Source organism: Leptidea sinapis, chromosome 5 (genome assembly GCF_905404315.1).
Source record: "Leptidea sinapis chromosome 5, ilLepSina1.1, whole genome shotgun sequence".
In the NCBI taxonomy this organism is placed as follows: domain Eukaryota; kingdom Metazoa; phylum Arthropoda; class Insecta; order Lepidoptera; family Pieridae; genus Leptidea; species Leptidea sinapis.
The window spans coordinates 3,474,189-3,480,880 of NC_066269.1; positions in this window are offsets into that span (position 1 = coordinate 3,474,189).

Genomic DNA, 6,692 nt, shown 5'->3' on the forward strand with positions numbered 1-6,692 from the left:
TTATATTTTTCAGCTTTCCCGTACACAAGATAATCAAAGAGAATTGGCGCCAGTTGGTGAAAAGAGAGATGTGAAGAATTTTACAAACCAAATGAGTGTTTTTCTCGAATTTGCAAATTTGCTCGAATCATATATCCTGGAGGCTGATTTATATTCCACCACTAAAGGATTTAAGCGTTTAAGAATACATGCTCAAAAAGTATGATAAAAAAAATCTAACATTAAAAATATTGAAATCTTTCGAATGTCAATATGTTTTTTTTTATTGTGAGCTTGTGCTTACCAAATACACCAAAAAGATACGCTGGAAAAGATATTATCTAAGTCTAAAAGACGTTTTAACAAATTTAATTTAATTCAGGGAAAAAAATTGTGTGACCTCCCTTTGTACCGCTACAGTAGTCGTTTCGATTTTACCACCCGATTATTTTTTAAATCATCGGATAAGAAATGACTTTTAAAATACACGACATGGTTCGAGGTGCTTCCGAGATAAAATCTTTTGCTTTCGGACAGGATTACTGCTTAGACCACCTTTTTCGTACGAACACTTCGTGGACGGCCAGATCTTTTTCTGTCACAAACAGAGGTCTCATTGTACCTATTAATAGCCCGGTACACAATATTTTACTAATACCAAGCGTATGGAGCGTTTTAAAAATTGCATTTAGCTCCATACCTACTTTGTGTAATGCAATCACAGCTATTCGGTTCTCTTTATCACTCCACTCCATTTTGAATATCCCAAAAATATATTGTAGAATGTATTGGACTGTGGTATTCGCGCCAAAATGAGACTCTTGAACTGAATGAGCAATCATATAAAAATGACAGATTCCAAATTCAACTGTAATATTTTGTTTATTTTTAATTGTAACAGTATTTATGGCCAGTCTTAGTATATTTTGATATAGAGACACTTATTGACAATTTAAAATGCGATAACCAGTCAACTATTAACAACAAATTAGTTTGTCCCTCTCAATTTAAGGTTTTTAATGAATATGCATAAAATAGTATAACACACGGAAGTTATATAATAAAAGTCGTTTTTCAAAATTCAATCTTATAATTTAATAAATACAGCATCGTTACAAATTTAAAAATATATTGGCATTACCTGAAATAATTACATTGAGGATATAATCATACATATTTGAATACTACGTGACTAAAACAATGTAAATAATTAAAATAAAAAATAAAACAAGACTTTTACTCCCTTATTCATAATGGTCCGCTAACAGCCGCTAAGGAGTGTTTTTTCTCATTCTGACTTAGGTCAATAGAAGAAGACAGAGTGAGAATTTGCAATGCTTAAAGTTAGCAGACTATTATGAATAAGGGGGATAGTATTTATCGCACCTAAACGTTATCATTTTGTGTGGACTAACCATACCATCGAAAAGCGTCCCAACTATGACGATTTTGAATTACGCGATGCGCGCGCTAACAATTTAATATCTGATTCTTCATAATAATAATATACTGTATTGTAATAATAGCTCAGCTTGTTTGTCCTTGTCTCACCAATGTTTTGGTTCTTATAAAATATCGATACCTCATTTCCAAATTGTAACAATATCAGACTTGACTCAGTAAGTTGAGATATGTAATGAAAAATTGTTGCATTAACCAAACATATTTTAATATACAAACAAGGTGGTGACGACATTATGATTTTAATTTGAACCACATATTGGGTATCATGACAGTAGTTCGTACACCAACTTTCATCAAATTACATTGAACGGTATACCGTGGCTATAGCCACAGTGAATTATTTTCACTTTTATAATTTTAACACATGCTGTAAATACATTACGATTTCGCAAGTTTCGTTTATTAGGTCATTCACCTAGACGGACCATAACAATTTAGATTTACCTACATCCGTAAACCACATACAAAATAAAATGTGCGTCTCAGAAAACATCAGTTACTTAGAAGTAACACAATATTATTGCTTAAATTTAGACCTTATTACTAAAATGCTAAAATTCCTATTATTATTAGCAAAAAAATATTTCCGAGCTGCTCTGTTAGTATGGTCGTCGGCATAGTATTAACAGACAGAGAAATGCTACATTGCCAATTTGACATCTTTTATGCATAAGCAGAATTAATAGTTCGTATTCACTTCCGCAATAGGAAGAATTAGCATGTCAGACGAGCGCGCGCGGGGCGTGAAGCGCGGGTGTCTTTGCCTAGCCTACCTGCATGAATGAAATGTAAGTACTAGATACTCGACTCGTACACCTACAAATTTTACAAAGGCGTGTAGCGACGTTGCCGGTCGTACCCGTAGTACTTACAGGTCAGTAGAGGTCAAAAGAAACATGATCAAAGGCTGTTCTTTTTTGTTAAGATTATTTTCGGAATTAGTTTGTTTGAAAACTTGGTTTTAGTTTGTTGATGTAACGCCCGATTTAATTATTACAAAGTATTTTGATTGACTAGTAGTGATCCTGTTTTAATTAAAAGTCATATTGTTGTCACCACTCTGTATACATTAACTTGACAAACAAACAAGTTGATATGTGAATTAAGTTAGTTCTTACTTACTATTATACTTATTTCTTCATACGGCTAGAATATTATTTTTTCGTACATTAAAAATTTGAGTTGTTTTTTTTGGAAGTCTTTTCTTTTCTTATGAAAATAAGGGACGAGATGAGCAAGACGTTCAGCTGGTGCAATGGTGAATGCAGTGCCGGTCAAGATTATTGGACAACCCAAAAATTCTGTGTGGCACAACAACTGCGCTTGCCACCTTGAGACATAAGATGTCAAGTCTCATTTGCCCAGTAATTTCACTAGCTTTCTAAATGTTAATCTTTGGAACTGACGTATCGATATTGTGTGTTGTCAATATTACTATGTATTTACATTTAAAGATAAACCGCTACTTAGTTCAGATATCTAATAATATAGATATATAACAGTCGTTGCAGCATATTTAAACAAAATTATTCTTTTCAGGACGCATAAATCCAAGTGACGTCACACCCACATGACGTCACCGCCACGCTTAGTGTTGCTTGAACTAACAAACATGTTAAAGTACCGGTTAACTAATAAAATTAGTTGCACCATGGCAATTTTTAGATGACGTCATAACTTAAGCCATTACCGTCCAATCTTCGCCGGTCAAAGCTATTGTTAATGTTAAATAGCGACCTGTATAAATATTCTATATTGACTTGATAGCCAAAGATCCCACTGCGTTGGCTTTTTTGATAAAGCTAATTTTAAATGGCCATTATTAAACTGACAACCATGGTTTATCGTAAACATTAATTTTAATTTTTTTTGTAAAATAAAAAAAACAGGTAAATAATAAACCATAATAGGTAAACCTGTGTATTCAGCAACCATATTTTCTTCAATTCTTTACAAACTTAATATCCTTTAAAATGACGTAAAATTAAAAAGATAAACATAATTGCAATTTATTTCAGAAAAACAATTGCACTTAAATTATTGACAAGTTATTGCGGCCCTTTTTTATGTGCAACCTATCCCTAATTCAATGTATACCTACTCCCTCAACATTCAATTAAAATTAGTTTTATCAAAAAAACACATACCTACAGAATCGAGCAGTGGGATCTTGTACTATGATATGTCACTTTGAACTTTAATTATCATAACGTCATAACTTTAACTGTTAACCGTAACCGTCCAGTCTTCGCCGGTTAAAGCTATGGTTAATGTTAAACAGCTAAATAACGACCTGTCAAAAGTATCAAATAAATAGGTATACGGTATTGAATTGATATTTCACTTTTTAACTTTAACCATGCCAAGGAATACGATGGTGCATCAAATTTCGCAGTCTATGTTAAAATCAGCGTTACTGTTAACATAAAAATTGACTTAAATCGTAACTATAACAGCTAATATGACCCAGCCTAAGACATGTATAATATCTAACAATACATAAACTTACACCATGTTTAGAATTATTAGAACATTTTTATGGAATTTTCATAAAGATAAATGAAAAGCCACGTAGGGCATTGAAACTAAAACACTGCTTATATTCTTTCAATGTATAAAATGCATAACGAAATTGTATAAACTAATCACTACAAATTAAATTAAAATGAAATTTAAGAAGTTCACCGCGTAAGGTTAAAATTAAAATTACATTTTCACTATCGAAGTTATTGTGTAAGCAACCTTAATTCTTGTAATATTGACAATAAGTATATAAAACTATATTTAAAGTGGCCCTTGTTTTAATAGCGTTTTATAAAACTAATCTTCGAACAAGATTTTCCAGTAAATTACCATCAGTTTTGGTAACTGATGGTAAAACGGCACTAAGTATTATTAAGCTAACTGTATATATTGTGGCATAAATTCATTTAAATTAATTATAATAATAAATAATTACACCAGAAGTAAAAGTTTGAGCTACAAAATTGTAAACGCGATTGTGTATAGTTTGTAGTTCATCGAAATAATGATAAAAACAATAATTATCTATCATTATTTTACACCATGAAGCACCGGATACATTTATAAAAACCATAATTTGTCACCATTTGCTACATATAAAAATACATAGCTTTTAAAACTAATATTAAATTATGTGCTAAATATTATACTAATTCCTATCAAATTGGACTATACAAAAAGCGAATGAATAGATTAAAATCCATTATTTTTATGATTCACATCAAATTTGACTAGTCTCTGGATTGGCTGGCGTCTTGCCTGGTAAACATATATTTATAAGAGCTGTCATTTAGAAGGTGATACAAGACTAGTGAAAATTCAATTTGATATTAGATATAAGTGTTTTCATGAGATTTCACGGCAAGCTTGCCGTAAGGCATGGTATAAAGACGCAGAACAGAGATAAATTAACCTTCCGAGATCGGCAGTGCCCCAAGGCACTAGATTTTTCAGATACACCAAAATCGTAAGTGCCGTACCGCACACTATTCCCTCACCAAGTTGTGACCCTTTATTTTTTTTATGAGATGGTTTATTTTGCATGGTCTTATAGCATGTTTCAATAGCTTTCAGATACATTCACTCAAATCATCCTAATTATAAGCAATCTATTAATACACGTAAAATAATACAGCATTAACAGACCGCTGCGCGTTCACCAAAATCGCGCCGATCTGAGGCATACCGCGGCGCGGGGACACTTGCCGATTTCGGATTTAATAACTGGTTACCAAACGCTGAAAAAACTAAAAAAGGATAATTCTACTATCCGGTTACATGATATCTCGACCTGACGTCGATGACGTCACATAATCGCTTTGTTACGGTGCAAAACTAGCATCACTAGGATATCATTATTAATAAATAAACAACTATTTATTTTTTCAGTATTACAGATTGATGGAAAGGCATGGTATTGTGATGCTGATTATTATTATAATAATGAAAAATCAATGAAATCTGGGTTAAATAAAAAAAAATAATTTATTTTACTGGCAGAACTATTATACGCGACACAGAACAACAGAAACTACATAATTATTAACAACATAAGTTAAAAGGAAACAAAGACACCTAGTAGGCTTCATAAGACACATAATAGCTTTAAGGGTAAATGTATATACTTTTATAATAAAGTCCCAGCCACTGTTCAGGCATTATCTATAAATAAATTTAAATGTTTTATAAAAAAAAATGCCTTTGTCGTAAATCCTATTACTCCACAGCTGAATATCTAAGTGATCGCACAACCTGGGGCTAGATTATGATTATTTTATAGCAATAGCAATGAAAGTACAATATTGTTAATTTTTAATTAAAAAGAGCGCAAAAAAAGAATGCTGGGAGAGTTTCTTGCGCCGCTTCTTCTCTCTCAGAGCGCCATTTGTTTCCGAAGCGGTAGTAGCATCTAGTATATTAGAAATGACATCAAAATGCCTTTATAGGCATAAAAGGCATTTATTTCCTCATAAGGCATAAGCCTTCAAAAACAAAGCAGTCATAGCATGAAAATATCATTACATCTACCTAGCGGTAGTAGCGAGGGTCTGAAAGGAGGACGGGAGGGGGCTTCACGTTTTAACGAGGTCCAGAGATATTGTGACCGTAAAGTAGTTGCACATAAAGAAAAAATTAAGTTATTTTATTACAACCGCCTCTACAAGGACAACCTCTGGCCCTATTTATACTTGTACCTTTAAAAGATTAATTTCATCTAATATTAACTCATGTTTGGTGGTGAGTATTGGTGACACCATCTTATCAAAGTTGTCAATTAATATGTCATTCTAATACATTATCAAATCGCTTCTTGCGATTAGAGCTAATAAGTGCGCTAATGCATTGAGGAACTCAATAATAATGGCTTGAATGACATGGGAAGTAACGCCGCCATCTTGAAAAACATCAATTATAACATTTTATTGAGGGTGTTGTCTTGGCGAAAGTTGGCAATAATTATTAATACTAATAAAATTGAGTGCGTAATTAAGTGAAGGAAATTTTTATCAGAACTCAGAAAGTTCTGATAAAAATTTTGGCACTTTGCACTAGTGTCAAATCAGTTTAAATCATGAGTAACTTAAAAAATAGAAATCTCTGAATATAATCTTCGTAGGTATAATAAATGGCAAAAACTTTTAAGACTCAGATACTTCAGTAGGAACACTGTTTACAATGTATAGGTACATTGACGTTCTATAAAAAAATAGATCCAATCGCCCATT